The sequence below is a fragment of the Sus scrofa genome, chromosome 15 (genome assembly GCF_000003025.6).
Source record: "Sus scrofa isolate TJ Tabasco breed Duroc chromosome 15, Sscrofa11.1, whole genome shotgun sequence".
In the NCBI taxonomy this organism is placed as follows: domain Eukaryota; kingdom Metazoa; phylum Chordata; class Mammalia; order Artiodactyla; family Suidae; genus Sus; species Sus scrofa.
The window spans coordinates 128,228,253-128,250,643 of record NC_010457.5 but is presented as its reverse complement, the minus strand read 5'-3'; the positions used below and the strand labels follow the sequence as shown (position 1 = coordinate 128,250,643).

The window sequence follows — 22,391 nt, the reverse complement described above, 5'->3', positions numbered from 1 at the left end:
TGCTTGGTGTGAGTCCCTTGGAGTTGCATACATAAAGTACATTAAACACCCATTACCCATGTCATCTTTTTCAGTGCGTATTACAGTCTTTATCATTGTATTTTATGTGTCACTCAACAGATATTTGTTGCATTTAATGACTGCAGGAGCCTAGTATGGTATTGCTTTTTTTTTTTTTCAACATATTCCTAAGTTATAAAAATTATGAATATACATTCATACATTATGCGTATGCCTGCAGACTAATATACACAGTTGCCCTTCTGCAAGGAGTTGCTTTATTCAAACTCAGCCTTTCTAGACTGCAAGTGTGTAGAGACAGGGATAAAGGCAGATGTACTACAGTCCTGTGAGGCATATGCTAAGGTCTGTCTATAATATTACGAGAGTTCCTTTCCAGCAAAACTCCTTACAGCCATTGTGAACAGTTCTGTTTCTGGAACTTTAGTTTCTCAGTTCTTTGGCATTAGATAATACCTTGCTGGGATCCATTAACCCAGCATAATCAGCTCTTTTCTGCACTGTATTTGGCTCTCAAAGCTTTTGGCTGTCTCCAGAGATCAAAAGTATCATCAAAGGGCCAAACTGGCTGCTAGAGAGACCATGTGAAAGAATATGCCCAGGCTGAGAAGGCAGTTGGAAGAAAGAAATGGGAAGTTAAGAAGGCATTCCAAAAATGCTGGTGACAATGGCTGCGTGATTGGACTAAGTATGCAGACCCCAAAGTGGCTGCAAGGGGTGGGGGTGGGAGGGCCAGACAGTCCTCACTGAGGGTGTCTGTTAAAAATCCGTATTGTTTACTCAGTAGCTAAACTTTATGCACACATGCGCGCCCGCACACACACGCACACACACACACACCCTTGTATAAAGATAAATTGTTGTGAACTTCAGACTCTCTCTATTTCCAGACCTCTATTGCCTGTTTATAGTTCTGTTCCCATCCCCTCCACGTCAGCCTTCCCTCTCTTTTTCCCACTTTCCCTTTTCCCTCTGCTCCTAAATGGATGGTGCCAGCAGGTAGCATTAGTGGCTGAGAGGTGTGTTGACCAGGATTTACAAGAAAGGCTTTGAAAAGCAGTATTCTGAGGTCTTAAAGGGGAAGGTATATGATGGAACGGATATATCTTTTTATTTCCTGCTCTTTGAAGGTACTACTTGTGGCAGATTACAAGGATGGTTTCAGAGGGGCCCAGAGCAAAAGATTTCAGCATCTGGTGAAGCCAGATTTTTTTTTCTCTCCTCAGAGGGCCTCCAGTCTCCACCCTTCTGCATCCATGCAGGTTGGCACATGTGACAAAACTGGATAGAGTTTGTTCCTGTGCTAAGCTCTTCATTCAGCCATTCTGGCTAAGAGCCAGAATGTAAAATGAAAAACATACCGTGCACCCTAAACTTTTCCCCTATTTTATATAAGTTGGCAGTTTACGTGGCTCCAGACTTTTGGCAAAGTATGGCCTTCCTACCTACGTTCAGGCCTGGCCATAGGAAGCTGTGTTAAGCTGTATGTGGGTATCTTTTAAGAACATTCTGATAGTTTGCATTGTGAGTTCAGGAGAAACTTGAAAGTAAGATCTCCGGAGTTTTTGAAAGGCTAGGTTTTCCTTTCTTTTTTTGGAAAGCACATGAAAGCAGATCTGGTGTCTCTGGCAATTAAAGAGATAAGCCTGGGGTGCATTTTTGTGTTGTTTTGTTTTTTACCTTGCTGTCTCCCCATCAGGTCTTTATTTCTAAGTAGAAAACGGACATTCTCTGTCATTTAGGGGCAGAGTTAATAATTGCGAAATGAATAGAAAGTCTCCTGGTAAAATCCAGTCTGCATTTGGTAATCTTCAACTTACCTGAAAGCCATTCTGGGCATGGTGAGGGCTGACCGGTCCCAGCCATACTCTCCTTCAAAAAGGAGCAAGAGAAGGGGGTAAAAAGTTGCATTTGTCAATGTTTATTACCTTGTGTGGATTTTGTTTTATTTATTTATTTTTTGGCTTTTTAGGGCCCACCCACAGCATATGGAGGTTCCCAGGCTAGGGTGTGAATCGGAGCTGCAGCCGCCAGCCTGCACCACAGCCACAGCAACGCCAGATCTGAGCCGCGTCTGTGACCTACACCGCAGTGCCCTGCAGCAGCGGATCCTTAACCCACTGAGCAAGGCCAAGGATCGCACCTGCATCGTTTTGGATATGAGTCAGATTCATTTCCGCCGAGCCACAACGGCAACTCCGAGATGACTTTTCCCTCGTGCGGATTTTAAAGTCTAATTACTGTCCTCACAGTGGACATGGATCATTACTGCTGCGTATCGATCGTATCACAAAGCGTGTCCTGTGTCCCTTCACTTATTTAGAAACATGGTGACCTGTTAATTAAGGTTCCCCGCCATCTACCCTGTCCTACATTTGTAGATGTCACTCCGACTACCCCTTTGCAGACACCTGATGCTTCTAAGGAAGCCACATTCCTCACGTGGTCTGTCCAGGGCTGCTCTCATCCTCCGGGTGCTGTTTGGTTCTGTGCCCTCAGCAGAAGTGTGCTTTGTCCCTTCCATTCATTCCGCTCCTATTTGGGGAGTTCTCTCTTGATGCCAGCCCTTGCGCTAGGCTCTGGAGATGCTGAAACACCATACCCATTTCCACACCCCCAGACTATGCCATTTCTTCCAAACCAAGCCGAGTGTGTCCGCAGGGTACTTCCTTTACTTTCCCAGGTAGAAGCCGCGTCCCTCCCTCCTCAATGCATCTAGAGCTTTTTGCCCGTGTGCATCTATCATGGAATTCACTCTGTTTCTTTGTATTCTATCTGGGAATGGAACTTACCTTCCTTGGTAGAATTTCTAGAAAGAAGAGCCTATAGCAGAATTCACCTTTGTATCCTCTGTAGTGCCTAATGCAGCCATTCACTCGTTTAACAGGTATTTATTGCTTAGCTCTGTGCCACCTCCTGCTCAGGACATTCTATAAACATTGATATTTATAGAGACCTTTGGGATGCCTGAAAAATAGAGACCTCAGAAGACTATCTGGTATTAAGACTTGAGAGCAAAAGAGGCTTTAGGAGGTTGAAAAGGTGTTCCTTCTCTGGGGATAAATGAATAACGCATCCTGAGGTTGGCTTTTGAAATTTCATAGGAGAAATGTTGTGTTTCTGGCAGAATAACTTATTTCTATTAGATCTACATCGGAACCTTCTCTTTATTTAATGATCAACCAGGTCTCTTGGGCTTGGATATCCTTTTGCATCTGAAATTCTCCTGTCAAACAATGTCATGTTAAAAACCGATTTCGGATTTTGTAAGGTTGATCCCTGCAACTTCCAGTTCTAAAATCTGCAGCTGACTTTTAATTCAAATATGTAAGCATAGCCTGACTGTAACCTGTGTGCCATACTTCGTAGTTGTTTTACACAGTAACTGTAGTGGACGTTTTTGGTTTGATCATAAGAACATCAAGATGTTTTATGTTTTTGAGTTGCTAAACATCTGAAACCTCCAAATCATATTGATTTGTTTGCTGACTTAATATTGACTCTTTTCCGTTTGTGATTACTTTAGACCCTTGCATTAAAAAAAAAAAAGAAGTTAAATACTGTTTGTTGATTTTACCTACGTACACAGTACTGTTTGTGCCTGTGACCCCAGCTTATCTGGTGCCATCCCTTTTTAAAGAAAAACCCGAAAAAAGTGATCCTCATTTTGAGATGCCGATGATGACGAATTCTTTCCTTTTCCTTTTCAGAATGAAGACCTAAATGACCTCAGCAAATTCTCCTTTAAACTCATGGGTACCCAGACTCTATTTCATGATTCACAACCAGGACCTCACACCTTCCTCCTCAGTAGATGGTACGATGCATCCATTTCAGTTTGTTTACTTTACACAATCCTCAGGAGTTTGTTGACTGAACTGCACGCTCTCTATCGTGCCAAGAAAATAAATAAATAAATAAAAAGCACTGTGACACCAGAACAATGAACCTGCATAAACTTCATCTTCGACCTTAAGGACTTAGCTGGCCACATGAGCTGATGGGCCCTCCACCATGCCACGGGAGAATGGGTTTACGCTCATTGCATTTACAAGACACATTTCATCTGCTGCTGAAACTGTGTGCGACAGAGCATCATTGTAAATTATTTCATACGAAACTGTTCGCGTTGGGTGGAGAGAGTATTAAATATTTAACATAGGTTTTTGATTTATATGTGTAATTTTTTTAATTAAAATGTAACTTTTCTTACAGCACATCTCTTTTTTGGATGTGGAACTGAGGTATATACAGTGTTCTGTTGTAAAGAGTGGAGCAGAGGCTTAAAACAAGGCTAACAGCGTAGACTAGGGTACGATCCTTGTTTTAAGATTGTAATTCAGAAAAATAATATAATAAGAATCATAGTGCCATAGATGGTTCTCAGTTGTATAGTTATATTTGCTGATAACTTGTCGTGTAATATAGCCCTGATGTTGAGCTGAGATCCTTCCAAGAATTGATCTTCATTTTTTTTTTTTTTTTTTTTTTTTTTTTTCTGTAAGGCAGTAGGCCATGTTAATGAAACTGAAGAAGGATAGAGGCTACTGGGTATTTTCAAGTGTCAGCTTGAACTTGGCCATTGAATGGAAGCAAAATTGCAAAAAAAGGAAATCAGAGTCTTCCATTGTATATACTGTAAAGAGGAGGAGACATGGGGGATCCCTTTGAATCAAAAGCTCTCTTTGGAATGAACAATGTGGGTGTTTGTAAATTCTGGAAATTTCTTTCTATTCATAATAAACTAGAGACTGTTGATCTTTCTTCTCCCCCTCCCCCCACTTCTGTAAGCTTCCTGTTCCATTGGCACCATTTGTTTTTTCCCTGTTGCACACGTTAGGATCGGTCATGTCCTGCATTGTCTCAAGAAAGATGTTAAGACAAGTGAGTGCTTGTCTTTAATGTCCAACCAACCATAAATTAAAATTCCAGAAATTGTTTTTTAGCATGACCAGGGCCGCATACATATCCCCTTCCTGAAGACTCTTTAACTCATGTTTTTCTGAGAACGTCCAATGTGACGTCACATAACTGAATGTAACTTGGTCCATGCGGCCAGGTGGCTCCTGGCCTAGTGGTGATTCGTTCATACAGCCCAGTGCATGGAGAGCTCGTCCACGCTTCAGGACCTGCCACTGAAACATCTAGCCAGCAGTGAAAACGTTAATCCTTTTCTTGTTTGGAAACTACACCCAACCTGGAATTTCTTCCTTATGAACGAGAAATGGCAGTGAATGTACTTAAAAAAAAAAAAAAAATTACCTAGAGAGTTGTGAATCTTTTTACCAGGAAACCTAAAGGTTAAGTGAATTGAGCCTAATCTCAGGCTCCCTCCGAGGGCGTCCTGGTAAACTCTCTGTCAGGAATGCCCAGCCCTGCTGTTGAGAAAAGCAACATTTTCTTTCACGGAAGGGGTTTGAGTTCCCTGGGTAGGGGAGGGGATGCCAGGAAAGGGCCAGGGTTGGGGGCCATTGCCGTGGCCGCTGCCCCCGTACCCACGGATCGGGAATGCACCCCAACTCTACTCAAAAGGGAGTGGAGATCAGTGGAACCCCTCACTGCTGAGGCCTGTGTTACTGTTAATTCCACCGGATGGCATGGACCTCACAGACTGTTGTACAATGTTCATTGTTGCAGATTCTAATCGTTTGCATGCTCATCAATTTCTAAGATGAAATAGGTCTGTAGTCATAAGAATCCATTGTTTTCGAGGAACTTGCTGAATGACACCGTTTCCTATCAGGAGAGAACAAGACCGATTTTACAAGTCTGATAGGAAAGCTTTTATCTTATTTTTTGTTAAACTCTTGGATCAAAAAGACTTTCTTAGTCAAATTAACGTACTTTTTTTTTTTTTTTTCAAGTATTCTGACTCATACTCTTGCTTGTGTAGGGCGAAAGCAAGCTGTCCCACTCTCTTCCATTGAGGCCATAAGTAGTTAACAGGAAATCAACCAACCACGTTGGCCCCAACCATTTCCCTGTAAAGGTGGCTATTACTTCTCAAGGAACCTGAACTTTGAATATGTTATTACCAAGATACCTCTGCATGTGGGACTGTCAACATACCTGGGGTGAGAACAAGGACCCAGACTGGAAAAACCATCTCTCTTGGTTTCTAGTTCTCTGATGTTTTGGTGAGTCAAATGGCGTACAGGTAGAAATTCTTATTTAAGCTGCTCCTCACCATCCCTGAGTGGGGTTTGAGGCTGGTGTCAAACCTCATCCCTTTAAAACTGGAAGTTGCTGGTATTTAAGGCAAAAACTCATGCTCTGTCTCCATGAGGGGTTGACCTTGAGCACCATCAGCTGCTAAGTCCTTGTGTTCAGTTCCTATTCAGGAGACTTGGCTTTTATCCATTTCAAAGTATTTGTAGGTCAGCCAAGGGCTTCCATGAATAGGGCTTCTAGTGGCCTCTGGGTAACTACAAGTGAGGGGCTTTTTCTTCATGAGACCAACCTTTCACAGTGTTCTTTCTTAGAGACTTAGGCAGAGTGTTAAAATTCTCCTTTGTGGGAAGAACAAATATGTTCTATGACTTTGATGATATCTTTATTCTGGGGGAAAAAAGAAAAGGTCCTAGAACCCTTAAAAGTGAAGAGAATCCATTAATGATCAACCACCTGAGTCAATAATGACGATTCAGTACTGATGTTACCTCTGTGGCCACTTCTTGCTCACTTGCAAAGGTCAGGGACTCTCTTGACTAAGTTGAGTGCAAAAATGGATTTTCTAAAAATCGTCTAGCCACAAGGAGTTTTTTTTTTTTTTTTTTTTTTAACTTTTCTTTCCCTAACTCTTGTCTCCTAGCCTTCTTTGACATGAGACATTTAAAGTATATTAAACCATTTTACTATACGGTAAAAACCCGTATCCGACACTACCAAAGCCCTGTTTTGTTCAGTCTTGCATCCTGAGCTTGATAGGCTGTGTAGTTGAAAACCTTCATTTTATTCACTGCAGGTGGTTTCAAAATGGGGTAGGGGAGCCCAGCGTCCACTGACAACAAGAGCCACAAAACACAGGCTTGGTGGGAGGTGTTCCAACCACGTCAGCAGAGCTCTGTAGGTCAGCCTGTCACACAAGGAGGTGCTGAAACTAGAAACACTGTGGGAATTCAGACCTTGATTGAAGAGAGAGGACCCCTCTAGAAGGCACGGGAAGAAGAGATGGAGGCCAGGTGGGAACTCGCTCTTTACAGTGACTTGACAAGGGAATTAGTGTTCCTAGGACCTTGAGTGTGTTAGATGGAGGTAATGCTGCCTTCGTATGGGCAGCTGAGAAATTTGAGAGGAAGCAGCAGGCATTTCTAGGGATGTGAGGAAACATGACCTTGCCAACAGGAAAAGAAAGACCCGGCTCCGTGAGTGTAGTCATGGCGGGCAAATAGAGCCTTGCAGTCAGTAGACCATCCAGGGGTTAAACTGGGTGCCTTTGGTCATTTCCAAAGCCAGGCCAGAGGAGGTCGCAGGGGTCCTTCGTTGCTCTCTGAGTCAGTCTCCCAGGGCTGGAGAGACAAAGGGTGAGTCAGATGGCATGTTGGATTCCTTCCCTGCTTGTACCCAGAGCATCAAATTAAGTGCTGGGAGGAGGTGGGATGATACTGGAGGTGTTCGACCCTCCTCTTAACGAATTCGTCAGTAATCAAGAACTTAGAATTAGCTAATATGATTAGAAAAACAGGGCAGAGCTGGAAAGTTGTCTTTTCCTAGTCTGTTGATGATTTGGCATCTGTGATATATACACCAAGAGATCTAGTATGGCAGACTTTTGCTATGCGCCTGGCCTTTCAATCTTGCTCTTAATTTTTGTGGTTCATCTTCCCAGTGGCACCAATATGTCACATGATAGGACAGAGTTCAGTAATCAGGAAAACCAGTCTCTATAGACGTCTTTACTGCTGTTTTCCTTTTTTTTTTTTTCTTTTTAGAACTTTGCTATTGGCTTAAGAATGCAGTTCCTGGAACCATTTTTTCTCACTGAGTTCTTTCCTTACACCTCTTGGCTACAGGGTGGGCCAAATCAAATACATATCTATTTTTTTCCTTTAATGTCTGTGCAGTTGGGTTTTTCATCTTAAGATGGTGGTGCTGATTTGGGTGCTACGTCATCTGTGTTCAAAAGGACCAATGCATGGTCTGTATTGCTACCAAAACATTTATTGTAAATATGTGTATAACATATGTATTATGTATATATGTAATGGGTACCAGGCCAGGTATATATTTTTATTTAGATTCACTTTTTTCCCAGTCTTCTTTATAGTGTTATGCTTTTCAGTCCCCCCCCCCCCACCCCCGATGCTGTCTGGTACTTAGAACTGTAGTGTCTTCATCGTTAATTAAAGAAAACTGTCTAAATGAGTTCACGGATGTGAATGCTAGTGATCCTTCATGTTTTTGATTTATGGGACATGAAACTGAAACTGCCAATTAAAGTTTTTCCGGGGCATTCGATTGGGTAAGAGCAGTGTATACCATCGAACCTACGTTAATAAATGATTTTGGAACGGAGAGGTGTGCCTCACCCTGTCCCTCTTCACTTGGCTTTCAATGGCCAAGAGTATAAAGAAAAAGACCTGGAAAGAGGGTGAGTTTCTTGTGGTGGCTAGAGGGAAAGGAGAGCCAAAAAATCCATCCTTCTGGGGTGGAAAGATATGAGTTCTGTTTGTTGGGAGGCACGAGGACAGCCTTGTCCACCTTCAGTGTGCACGTAGATCGCCGAAGCTCTTGTTCTGATGCAGATTGCCCTTGAGGAGGCCTGGGGATGGGACGGGGGGCCTGAGATGGTTCGTATCCTCTGGGTAGCTTTGGAAAAACACCAGCGATGGAGTTCTCTTGTAGCACAGGGGGTGAAGGATCCGGCACTGCCACCGCTGTGGCGCAGGTTGGATTCCTGGCTCAAGAACTTCCACGTGCGGCAGACACAGCCAAAACCAAAAACCAGGGGCCAGGCCAGCTCCAGAGATGGTGATTTCTTTTGTCTGCGGTGGGTCCAGGCCTCAGGTGTTGCCGAGGCTGCTTTTTGTGCTCCCCAGAAGACTCCAGCACATGATCAGGGTCAAGAGCCACTGCAGGGAGGTGTTGCCCAAATTGTCTGATGACTAGAGCCACTTAGAAAGGCTGATTCCCTAGGGCTGTCTGGGAATATGTGTTTAAACAGGGGACTCTTGTGATGGGCAAGTTTGGGAAATCCTGGTTTCTGTACAAGCAGAGTCTTTTGGATTGTTACCACTAGAAGGGCTGGAAAAACCCTTTTCAAAAACAACAATGGTTTTTGAAACTAATAAAGCAGGTTGCCAGTGTACCGGAGCCAACTCCCCCACTCCTCCCAAATTGAGCTTTCCTGCTTAAACAATTGAAATAGGTGATTGATCTGTCTTATGTTATTAGGGTGGACTCAGGTTATTAAACATTTGGAAACAGCTTTGAGGTTTTTTTGTTTGTTTGTTTGTTTGTTTGTTTTGTTGTTGTTGTTTTGCTTTTTTTAGGGCTACACCCGAGGCACACAGAGGTTCCCAGGCTAGGGGTCCAATTAGAGCTACAGCTGTTGGCCTACACCACAGCTCATGGCAAAGCCAGATCCTTAACCCACTGAGTGAGTCTACAGATCAAACCCGCAACCTCATGGTTCCTAGTCAGATTCGTTTCTGCTGAGCTACGACAGGAACGCCTGAGATTAATTAAAAAAAATTTTTTTTTTTTAATGAGTGCGATGCTCCATTGAGAGTAAAAAGGCTGGGTTTTCTGTCTTTTTTGTCCTTATTTGGTACACAGGCTAGAGGAGTCTTCCTTCTGCTTAGTGTTGTAAATGATATGTTTATTGTTAAGAAGCAGCACACAACATGACTGAATAAATGCTTGAAGTCATTATTTCATCTTCACTTTATATTAGCTTCCTCCGTTTATTTAAAAAAAACAACTGATTTTTTTCTCTCCCAGTGGTATTGCAAAGCAAACATCCCTCTAACTTCCATTGAAATTACAAGTATCAGTATTGTACATCACTAATTAGTATTAATTTGAGGGAAGTCTAGTTGGGGTGAATTCATGGTGCAATTTACAGCATAATTGTCTTATTACCTTTGCACACATTCAGAAACAAACTATAGCAAGTAAAATGTTGTCAATAAAGTGCGTGCGAGAATTACCAGTCAAGGAGCATTTGTAATTACCTGTATAATAGAGCTTATAATTCTGTTATAAACAGTAGTTTTATTCTGCATTCCTTCTAGGTTAGCCATCAGGATTTACAGCAGTCATCTCATTTTATCCTTCCAGCAACTCAGAGGCAGATACATCATTATTCTTATTTCGCAGATGGGAGAGCAGAAGAGAGAAGGGCATGGCTGTGGTCACCGGCTACTATGGGCTCCAGCAGTCTCTCAGCCATGGACTGCTTCATGGCATAGTCCATAGTCTCATCAATGCCACTGCAAGTCTCTGGTTTCCAAAAACTTAAAAATAAGTTCTTTACATTAAAAACATTATCACTTCTGAGTTCCTGTTGTGGCTCAGCAGGCTAACACCCCAACATAGTGTCTGTGAGGATGCAGGTTCAATCCCTGGCCTCGCTCAGTGGGTTAAGGATCCAGCGTTACCACAAGCTGCATCATAGACTGCAAATGCAACTTGGATCCCAAGTTGCTGTGGCTGTGGTGTAGGCCCGAAGCTACAGCTCCGATTCAACCCCTAGCCTGGGAACTTCCATCTGTGGCAGGTGCAGCCGTGAAAAGAAAACAATAACAACCAAAAAACGTTATCACTCCAGAGTTCCCTGGTGGCCTAGTGGTTAAGGATCTAGCATTGTCACTGCAGTGCTGTGGGCTCAATCCCTGGCCTGGGAACTTCCACATGCCGTGCATGAGGCCAAAAAGAAAAAAAATCACCACCCAAACTACTTGTTACTAGCATACTGAGCAAATATGACCTCCCATGAACCTGAAGGAAAGCTCTGTCCAGTGTACATACGTTTCACCCTATGAAATAAGAGGCCCTTATCACATTGATTTCCGTTCTTTATCTTTGTGTTTAGTTCATTCGTGTCAAAAAGCTTTTTCTGACTCCTGATTTGTTTCCTCAAGAAGTTCACCCCTGGGGCTCCCGTTGCGCTCAGCAGGTTAAGAACCTGCGTGTATCCATAGGATGCGGGTTTGATCCCTGGCCTCACTCACTGGGCTAAGCATCTGTGGTGTAGGTCACACATTTGCCTCGGATCCTACATTGCCATGGCTGTGGCGTAGGCTGGCAGCTGTGGCTCCAATTCAACCCCTAGCCTGGGAACTTCCATATGCTGCAGGTGCAGCCCTAAAAAACCAACCAAACAAAAAAACCCCCACCTCTTTTTAGCACCAGAATAGAGAGAGAACTCTATTTAGGAAGGCACCAGGGCAGTAGGTGAAACGGGAAAGCCACAAAAAAAAAAAAAAAAAAAAAAAAAAGAAGCAAACGCCTGTGTTTTCAGTCATCAGGTTTTACACATGGCCTGCTGTAAACCTGTTAGATCAGAACCCCTTACGTTCCCTACAAAAGATGCCAATGATGTGGCAAATGAGACTGGCCCTAGGAAAAAAAAAAAAAACGGTCACGTGAGCTGGAGCGAGCCCTCACCTGAAGCGATGGAGTGGTCGAAGCTTCTCCAACACACAGTCTTCTCAGTCACACCCCTTGCCCGGGAGGAAAAGGCTTCCTGACTCTCTTAAGGTCCCTGGCTGGATCTGAAAATTAAACGGACCAAGACATATTAACAGAGACATGCCAACAGATGTACGCGTACCGAGTTTTCCATGCCAGGGGATCCTTTCCAAAGGATGCCCTGAAGAAAGAGCTAGCTGAGTAGCATTACACTGGGGTTGATGGAGAGTGGGCACGGGCGGAGGACTAGGACAGGTTAAGGAGTGCGAGGTAGCGGTCCAGCCGGAGGGGGATGCGGATGGGTTCGGGGCGGGGCGCGGGGGGAGGGACTGTGCCAGACCTGTTTGTTCGCATTCTTCTTGGCGGCTCTTTGTCTTTGCAGATAAGGATGCGCCTCCTTTCCTCTGGGTGTAGGGAGGGCACCTCTCACATGAGGGTTTTATGACCTATTTCAGGGGAAGAGGGGAGGGAGAAGGTCAGAGTGACCTTCCTGCTTGTGCTGTTTCTCAGATGCCTTCAGCTTAAAATATTCAGTGTGCCAAAGGGCTGTGTTGGGGGATGGCATCTCTGAACCCCATAACCCACAGTGCTCCTCAAAGCCTGGACTGTACACTCCCCGTGCAGAATTTCCTGGAGGGCTTATAGCAGAGATTCTAACAGGGGCCTCAGGAAACTAAATTCGTAACAAGTTGTTTCCCCAACACAGAGGCACACACTCCTTCTCTCCAGGGCTGTTCTACACCCTGACCTTGGTGGAATGTGTTGTTGGCACTCACCGGGCAGTGTCCTTTCCGCTTCCTTCTCGGTGGAAGTGGCTCCAAATTGCAAGCACCACAAGCCTTCACTGTAAATGTAAGAGAAGCGATGATATTGCTGGTGTGACTCAGGGCTCCTGGAAAAACAACCTATGAAGTAGGGATTAGTAAAAATTGGTCTAAATTTATGTAGGAAACAGCATAAAAACAAGAGAATTAGGTCGATTTGCAGGTACACACCACAGTATCCTCATTCTATATAACAAAATCCCAAACAAAGCAAAACGGAATATCTAGAATTATTAAAACGTGGTAGGTCTGATGGCAGTATGGATGATTTTTTTTTTTATCTTTTTTCTTCTATAAACTTTTTCCAGTGATCATGTCTCATGTTCATAATGAGAAAGAAAACAAAATATTATAAAAAAACACAGAGGGGTTGGATGAGAATTTTAGTGAATCCCCACGGGCTGGAATTTTGCCATACATCACACCCCTCCCTGATCAATAAATCAGGGGTCAGCCCAATCCAGCCCAGATGCCTGTTTTGTAAATAAAGTTTTATTGGAACATAGCTGTGCTCATTCATTTACACATTGCTTCTGGCGCTGCAATGGTAGGTTAAGTAATCTTGACAAAGACCAAACGCCACCCCCTCCAAAGTAATACACTTATTATCTGATCCTTTATAAAACTGTTTGCCCAGCCCTCTAATTAGATGTGTTTTAAGAGAGAGAATTGGGATGAGGCAAAGTCCCCTGCACTGGGCTTCTGAAATTCTCCTGTTCAGGAACTTTCTGGAGCTCTGTGGCCACAATTATAGTGCTGTTGGACAGAGTTTATTACCTTATCTTAATTCCCTATGCTGTCGGTCATCCAAGTGCGAAAAGGTCTTCTTTACATTTCATCAACACCGCCAAGGTACTCTTCTGTTAGGCACTTGGAACTGAATTAAAGTAAATCTGGGATGATATGTTTTTCTTGCTGTCTCAGTATTTCTAGATTAACAGACGAGAAAAAAACATTTTTTTTTTTTTTTTTTAAATCATGAGTTAAAAGCTGTCTTTTTCAAATTGAGATGGAGTTTCCTTAGGAGGGTCCAAAGGCAACTCAAAGTAAGTTGTGGTCTGTAGAACAGCAGGACCCCTACCAATAGCAGAGACAAGAAAACGAGCATCCCTTTCGAGTCCCTTTTTCCAACTCGTCCTCTACTGCAGTGCGGACAAGACAGCGCCAGGAGTGTGAATTCCAGCCAGAAGACAATACCTATGAGTGGATGATAAAATAGTTGAGGATTATTGGATTTAAAAAAAAAACAACAACGAAGCATTGTTATAAATTAAGTCATTAGATAGGAACACGATACCTTGGTAGTTTTAGATTATAAAATTAAATTGGGAGTTCCTGTTGTGGCTCAAAGGTTAAGAACCCGATTAGCATCCATGAGGAGGTACGTTCAGTCTTTGGCCTCACTCAGTGGATTAAGGATCCGGCATTGCCACAAGCCGTGGTGTAGGTCTTCAGCTGCATCTCTGATTCCACCCCTATCCCGGGAACTTCCATATGCCCCAGGTGCGGCCCTAAAAAGAAAAAAAAAAAAAAAGAAAAAAAATCCTACTATTTATTTACTCATCACACTCATGATATTATTGAGGAAAATTTATATGCAGCTCTACGGCACAAGGGCCAGTTCTTACTCCCTTGACGTTCCTGTATTTGTTCTGGATGGGATCTCAGATCTCAGCATGTCTGGCCCACTTGTTTTATGGGTAAGAAAACTGGATTTCTGTTCCACCCCCCATTTTACGTGACTTTATTTTAAAACCATATTTATACCAAATTGATTAAAACAGATTCTCAAAGGGCTTCCATGCCCCGTTCCTGGCAAGTTCTGAGATACTCTCATGGCTCAGGATGGGGTGGGTGAAGCTCGCACGGATTGAAAAGTCCTGTCCTGGAGGGTTCCTGACTTTGACCTGGATAGCCAGCTGGGTGGCAAGTAGGGAACAGGAGAGGCACTGAGATAGGACAGCCATGAGGACCTCAAAGCTGGAATGAGGAATCAAAACAGCCAATTGGAGATGCTCCAAGCCTGGCTTTCAAAGAGAGCAGAAAGCATCAGAGAATCTCGAAGGGGTCCTGCTGGGTGGAATTCTTTATTTATCTATGGTACAACTCCCTAAGAAGAGTCAAGAATCTAAGGTCCCCAGTCTCTCGCCCCTGAATTCAGAACTCCTCCTGGATCAGATATAGCGAAAACCCGAGTCACACCCACAGCTCACATTTATCAAGCATTTTGCTACATGCCTATCCCTGGTCATGGATCAACTCATGTGCCTTCATCTCAAAGATTTGTAGATATTACATGTAACACCACTTTGGAAAGTAAAAAATAAAAGTTGCCTAAGGCCACTCAGTGGGTAAATGTAGCGCTGGGATTCCAGCTCGGTTCCATCCAACTGGAGAGCTTTAAGTCTAGACTTTGAACAACTGAGATATGGACACTGAACAAAAAATCCACATCTTTGAAATCCTGATGCATATTTATGACACTGCGTTGTTGGAAAATGTCCTGTTGGAAAGTTCTCTCTCTTTTTTTAATTCGTATTTCTGTTTTATTTAAAAAAATTATGATAGTTGATTTACAATGTTCTGTCAATTTTTGCTATACAGCAGAAATTATATATATATTTACAGTTATATATATATATATATACAGGTTGTATATATACATTTATACACATATATACGTTCTTTTTCTCATGTTATTTTCCATCACGTTCTGTCACAAGTTATTGGAGAGAGTTCCCCGTGCTATACAGTAGGACTTCATTGCTTATCCATTCTAAATGTAATAATTTGCATCTACTAACCCCTAACTCCCAATCCATCCTACTGCCCCCCGCACCCTGGGAAACCACAAGTCTGTTCTTTATGTCCATGAGTTTGTTTCTGTTCTGTAGATAGGTTCATTTGTGCCATATTTTATAATCCTCATTGAACTGATATCATATAATATTTGTCTTTCTCTTTCTCACTTACTTCACTTAGTGTGAGAATCTCCAATTCCATCCATGTTGCTACAAATTGTTTTGTTTTAAAGGGCTGCCTTCCTCTGTCTGGTCTTCAGGTGCTAACAGAGAAATGATAAATCTCTTTTAAAATAACTTTTGGCTTTCACATATTCCCACTGCTTTTTTTTTGCCTGTGTCTGCAACATGCAGCGGTTTCCAGGCTGAGGATCCAACCTGAGTCCCAGCAGTGACCTGAACCACAGCAGTGACAATGCTGGATCCTTAATAGCTAGGCCACCAGGGAACTCCTCCCCTTGCTATCAATAGATGTTTAATTATGCGGCCATGTGGAAAGTTTTTGATTCCTCGTTCCCGTCCCCGGACATAACCTATACCCCTCCCCCACTCCCATCTCCCATGTCCAACTTTCTTCCCCTTCTTTTGGGGGGGGGGCTTCTGGTTAAGTTGTCATGAAAGAGATCCTCAGCTGTCTCTCATTAACCTTTTCAAGTTCAATTCCTGATAAAGAGCTTCTCCTCATAGGGTTAAATTCAGCTTCTCATTTGCTTTTCACAGAAGATGGCAGCCAAATACACACACGCACACACCATACCACACCACTCATACACACACACACACACACACACACACACACATGCATGCACGCACACCACAGCCCCCCTCCTTCCCCGCCCCACCATAAAATTCAAGGAGGAAAGTTAATGATGCATCTAAAACAGCTAACTTGTTTTTAACATCAGCAGAATGTTTCTGGTTTAAATTCCAATAGTTCCTTTAACTTTACATCCCCCCCCATCTCATCACCAGCACACACAAATTATTCCAGTTAGTAGGGTCCCCTGCCCCATCAGTTAAAAAAAAAAATGTAGATTTCTGAATCTGGTTTACTTTATCTGTTGTAAAAGAAGTAAGTTTGGCTGAGCTCAACACACTTCTTCCTGAGTAGAGTCACCCTCCTTTTTGTGTTTGCTGAAATGTTTGAAAGATGGGAATCCGACGGGGGTGTTCCTTTCAGTGACTGTGGGAGACTGCGGCTCTCATCGTTGCTTTGCCCCTAACTGAGTGATTTGGAGCAAAGCACTTCTCTCCGGCTCTCTCCTTCTTTGTTTATAAAATATGAGGCTTATCTGATCTTAACATGGGATTCAAAAATTTGTCAACACTCTAAAATCAAACCTAGTGTTTTCCTGGGTATGGCTATAACTTCCAGGAGGCTCATTAAAGAGGCAAAGCAGAGATGGTGTCTTCGAATCATAGAATTTCATGATCTTTATGATGTCCTAGCAAATTTGATAAAGTTAGGGACTGGCTGAGGGCAAAATATTAGGTGAGTGAATTTTGTTCCTATTTTTTTCTCTGCTCAGCTCTACACATGGGTTGAGGTTGGGCGTTCCCCCTTCACCAAATGTTTTCTTGGGATCCAGGGACTTTCTGGAGTCGAAAACACATCTGATAAACTATTTTTCCCCGCAAAGATATATGAAATGCATTTGGCTCAAAAAAGAAAATCTACCCAGAAGGACGAGAACAATGGGAACTAATTGTTAATCGCAGGGTTTTAGGTGTCCACATGGAGAGATGTTTAGTGGGAGAGCTTTTGTTTAGTTGGAGAAGATTTAGTGCTTTACAGGCAATGAGTCTTGAAAGAATATGGTAAGGGGTTCCCTTTTCTTTATGAAATTAAGATAAAGATTTAGGATTTTCTGGTGTGGCTCATCTGATTAAGAACTTGACTAGTATCTAGGAGGATTCGGGTTCAATCCCTGACCTCGCTCAGTGGGTTAAGGATCTGGCATTGCCACAAGGTGAGGCATAGTTTGCAGATGAGGCTAGGATCCTATGTAGCCGTGGCTGTGGTGTAGGCCACAGCTGCAGCTTCAATTCGACTCCTAGCCTGGGAACTTCCACATGCCACAGGTGCAGCCTAAAAAGAAAGAAAAAGAAAAGATAAAAGTTTACTTTGACAATGACATAAAGCATGCATGTTTGCAATCAAGAAACCTTATTTGCAGAGTTTCTGAATAATTGTAATTCTGGAAAACTCCATCAGAGCTAAACTTGTTCTCCTTCGTTTTGGGGGGATGGGTCCCTGCTTGGCTGTTGCCCTGAAGTCTTGCCTGGGATCAACACCCCTGGGCTCCCATCTCTGAAATCAGCTTTTGTAGGCAACCACCTACTCGTACGTGAAGTTGGCTCTGACCACCCTCTAATGACCCTTGCTTAACTATTGGCAGAAAAAGAACCAAAGCAGAAAAAGAATGAAAGAATTTCCTTCTGGCTGACAAACAACTCCTACTTGTTGCTACTAATGGAAATCTATTTTTACTCTTTCATGCCCCAGCAGTGGAGTTGATCTTCATGACACAAAGAAACCCTCAGCCAAAAATGTAAAAACAGCATTTCTCTTTGGAGATTATACACTCAAAATAGCTTCTTTAGGAAAACCCCATTGCAGGTAAGAATACTATGCCCACTGCGTGTGTTCTATCAAAATGTTGAGCCGCCAATGAAAACGTAATCACTTATCAAAGATTTTCACCGAAGATGACCACAAAGTCGAAATCTTCCATTTAAGTTTTTCTACGTGGTTGTGGAGTGATGAGGGTTTTGGTTTTTTTTAACTTACTAGATTACTGATTTACTACAAAGGATTTTAAAAGTCCGAATTAGCAGCCAGAGGAAGAGATACACAGGGCAAGCATGTGGGGAGAGGCATGACACGGTGATGAGTTTTTATTGCAGAAAAGTTTTTATTGCACCCCCTGTGGCGCAATGGGCGCAATGGGTTAAGAATTCAACTGTAGCGGCTTGGGTTGCTGCGGAGGCTTGGGGTTCCCCGGCCTTGTGCAATAGATTAAAGGATTGGGTTTTGCTGCAGCTGTCGCTCAGATTTAGTCCCAGACCTGGCTATTTCCATATGCTGCAGTATAGCCATTAAACAAACAAACAAACAAACAAACAAGCAAACAAAACCCGGTGGGGGCTATATTGCTGAGGCAGTCCCAGACCAACCTGGAAATTCCATTTACCAGCTATGAGACCGTGGGAAAAATTCTTAACCTCTTGGAGCCATAGTGTTTCCATCTGTGACGTGGGGATGATATTTGCTTTACAGAGGTTTGGAGAGCATTCAAGGCACTCTCACCATATGCAGAGCATGTGGAATTGTGCTTCGCCTGCAGCTGGCACCATGTACATTACAGACCTTGTTGGATAATTTAAATTCTAAACATCTTTACAACGTTTGGACAAAATCTCTTTCTTTGTGCCAAAACGGTGGGGTCTACCTTCATTATGACTGTGGCGTTTCAAAGGCCTTGGACATAAGCGTCTTTCTTGCTTCGCGTTTTCCTTGCGCCTATCTTTCTGGTGAAAAAGGCCTGTGTACAAAGGAAAATTTATGGTGAAGCCATAGATGGAATATTGCCACTATGGCTCTCTGTCTCAGAAACACAGTCATACAACTTTCTGAGCACAAAACTGGCACCCATGAGGAAACTGGATGTTACAAATGATGAAGAGGTTAGCTAGTTCTGCCTTTAATTCCAGCTATTGCATTCCTTTCTTAAGCTATAAGCTGAGACTGCAACCCCTTGTGCCATCCAGTCCTGCTCACTTAATTCTTTAAGCTGGCTTCAAATATGCTTCCGGAGCCTCTCACTCTCACACTTCTTGTTCGTCCAAATGCTGCTATTTTATTCTGAATCATAAGCCTTCTTCTTCTTTTTTTCTTGTTAAGGCCATACCCGCGGCATATGCCAGTTCCAAGGCTCAGGGTTGAATCGGAGCTACAGCTGCCAGCCTACACCACAGCCACAGCAATGCCAGATCCTTAACCCACTGAGCGGGGCCAGGGATCAAACTCGCTTCCTCGTGGATACTAATAGGGTTCTTAACCCCCTGAACCACAATGGGAACTCCCCGAAGCCTTCTTTTGGAGATGTTTGTGTCTTAGCAAATACCCCCTACAACATTTGGCTCTTGGGGTGGGCCAGGCTTGAGTTTACTTCCTTTTATATTTAAGATGAAAATGAATGAAGAAAAATATTTAAGGAGAGGCTGTGATTTCTGCTTCATCTGTAGTCTAGATCCCCCCGCCACAGAGGAGCAGGTCCAGGGGGAAAGCCTCCCTCCCCCAGCCCCGAAGGCTGTGAAGGAGCTGGGCTCCTGCCCCCTGCCTGCCTTGTTTCTCGCCTTTCCCTACTGTCTGTCATTTCTCTTTTCCTCCATTTCTGGGCTGGGCCGACCTCTCACAGCATTATTTTTAGTTCTCCTACGAAAACACTGACTTGTTTCTCCCGTGGTTTCTTTTTCCCTTTACCAAGGAGGTGCGATGATTTTTCTGCTTGTGCGTTCAAGGGCGTCGGGAACATTGTGTGCTGGGGTTTAACCCCTTGCATTTCCCCCAGGTCCTTTGTTCAGCTGCTCATGAACTCTTAATTTTTTCCAGGCTTGTGTGTTTTGTCCAGACTGCAGCTTTTCTGGAGCTTGGCCGGCCTCTTTGTTTGGGGGAAGCTTATTGCTTCACAGGGAGACCATCTGACAGTTGTTATCTGGGACCTGAGAGACAGAACCGCCAGCGATGGGAGCCAGAGGCAGGGATGAGCTGTCCTTCGCACGGACCTCCCAGCTCCCCAGCCCCCGCCACCATCTGGGACCACCCGAGGAAAGGGACGGTGTGACACCGAATGTCCACGGAGGATGGACCATGTCTCCACCCACCAAGGCGGCCGGCTCTGTCCTTGAGCCCCTGACATGGTCTGTATGGATGTCTGCTCTGTAGTCTCCCTCCCCGCTTCCTTGCTTCCTCCCTCCCTCTCGCTCCCCTCCTGTCTTCCTTCCTTCCTTCCCTTTATTTCTACCTTTCACAACCATCTGTGGGTGGGTGGGCTGCTGGGTACCATCTCCCCAGGAGTCAAGCACAATGGCAGATGGGAGACTGAGCACAAGCCAGTGGACCAAGTCTTCAAGGTAGTGCCCAGTCATGTGGGCGCTGCATCAAGGCCATCCCCCCCCAACCCTGGGACTGCCCCCCTCTCTTCGCACCCTCTCCCTCTCCAGCCTTCCTTCCCTCACCCTGCTCTCAGTGGCTTCCTCAACTCTGAGCCACGTTGACTCTCCCTCCTCCCCAGATGCTCTGGCTTCAGAACTTCTCATGGGTGCCTCCCTCTTACCCTGCTTTGAGCCCACACACTCCCTTCCCAGAGACCCCTTTGTCTATCTCCCCCCTGCCACCTCTGTTGCATATTTTTGTTTCAGTTTCTTCACGGCCCTGACCTTCGTCTGCAATTATCCCTGGGTTTATTTTTTTGCTTGTTAACTTTCTGCCTTTCCCCATCCACAAACTCTCTTTTTCTCTACGTCGCCCCCAATGCCGCCCACATAATTTGTCTTTAATAAATACCTATGGGATGAATGGAGGAATAAACATTCTAGTATGGACATAAGAAATACAAAATGAAGTTCCTGCCATGGCTCAGCGCTAATGAACCTGGTATGCATGAGGATGTGGGTTCAATCCCTGGCCTCACTCCGTGGATTAAGGATCCGGCATTGCTGTGAGCTGTGCTGTAGGTTGCAGACGCGGCTCGGATCTGGTGTTTCTATGGCTGTGGCCGGCAGCTACACATCCGATTCCACCCCTAGCCTGGGAACTACCATATGCCAGGGGTGCAGCCCTAAAAAGCCAAAAAAACCCAAACCAAACCAAACCAAAACCCATCATAAATAATGATAATAGTAATGATTGACTTCTGGGGGTATTTTATGAGCACTGTGTTTTATGTATACTATCTCCAATCTTCAAAACAATTGTGAGAGAGTACTACTTTTAAACTTTGCCCAAAAAAAGGAGGTTCTCTAGAGTTGGTATTTTCCCAAGGCCACCCACCTTGTGAGGGAAGGACCTGGGATCCATCCTGAGACAGGTCTGCCTCTAAAGCCAGCAGTGGTTCTTTCCTCTTGACCGTCATGTTTCATACACGCAAACAACGAAAACACAAGCCAGAAAGAGATAAGGTCCATGAGAAGTACAGATAAAATATCACGGGAATTCGAAGAAGGAAGAAGTGGCCTCTGGATAAGGGCAATGAGAAAGGGTTGGGACAAGGTGATTTTGTATTTCTGTACCTCTGCCCCTGAAGACTCATGGGAGGGAGGTGGGAGAATTTGCACAGTTGGAGGTGGAATATGAAACCCCAGAGTCCGTTGAAGGAAAACACCAGAAAGCTACTCTGTGTGTGTGTGTGTGTGTGTGTGTGTGTGTGTGTGTGTGTGTGTTTGAGATAGTGGAGAGTAGAAAGGTGAGAATGGTAACAGGAGTGTAAATTCTATTCTGAGAAAGTAAGTAGTTGCAGGAAGGCGTATTGCCTTCTTTTATCCTCTTCTAACTTGGATTCTTCTTTAAGACGAAATTACCCATCTGTATCTTTTAGAGGAAGAGCTTCCTCTAAACATGTATAATCCCATATTTCTGTTTAAGCAGACCTCGCTATTTATCTGCTGGAAAAAAATGTACTTTCCTATCGAGTCACATTTTAATGTCAGATGTAGGCTAAATGTTCCCAGGCCTGTCTAGCCTGGGAGGGGGAGAGGGGGTCATATGTGGCCACTTTACCACTTAAACCCACATGTTCATGAGTCAGTGTCTCTGTCTACTCGAGTAGGATTTATATCCTCTGCAAAGCCTCTGTCCAAACTGCCCTTGAGTCGTCAAGGAAGGCACTTGGGCTGCGTTCACAGGAGTCCTCCCTGCTGGCACTGCTTTGCCTTCTCTCTGCTGCCGGAGTCTGTAGTCTCCACAGGCTCTTGGACTCTGTGTTTTGGACCAAGCCCCCTGCCTGGGACTCCAAACCAGAGTCCTTCGTTTCCAAATTGGCTGCCTTCCTATGCGTCCTCCAGGCAGTGGAGTGTCACAGGACAGGGACAAAGGCCTCCTCTCTTCTGA

General features: G+C 44.0%; 1 protein-coding gene and 2 long non-coding RNA genes across 5 annotated transcripts in view; 2 read left to right on the top strand and 1 right to left on the bottom strand.

The window, feature by feature from the left end:
- The window catches only part of IRS1 (insulin receptor substrate 1), a 61,476-nt gene extending 56,678 nt beyond the window's left edge, over positions 1-4,798 (top strand). Inside the window, exon 3 of one of the 2 annotated variants that reach the window (XR_001300507.2) lies at positions 3,732-4,784. The gene's annotated coding sequence lies outside the window, so the exon portion shown is untranslated. 2 annotated transcript variants of the gene reach the window in all.
- LOC106505782 lies at positions 7,932-11,926 on the bottom strand. The gene is made up of 2 exons (XR_001300514.2): positions 11,632-11,926; positions 7,932-10,478 (listed from the first exon to the last, which is right to left on the bottom strand). It is a non-coding gene; the product is annotated as an uncharacterized LOC106505782 (long non-coding RNA).
- Positions 19,397-22,391, top strand: part of LOC106506385 — a 40,793-nt gene continuing 37,798 nt past the window's right edge. Inside the window, exons 1-2 of one of the 2 annotated variants that reach the window (XR_002339114.1) lie at positions 19,438-19,773; positions 19,896-20,203. This is a non-coding gene — a long non-coding RNA (uncharacterized LOC106506385). Of the gene's footprint in view, positions 20,204-22,391 lie in introns of both variants that reach the window. The other variant, XR_001301650.2, reaches the window with a different exon arrangement.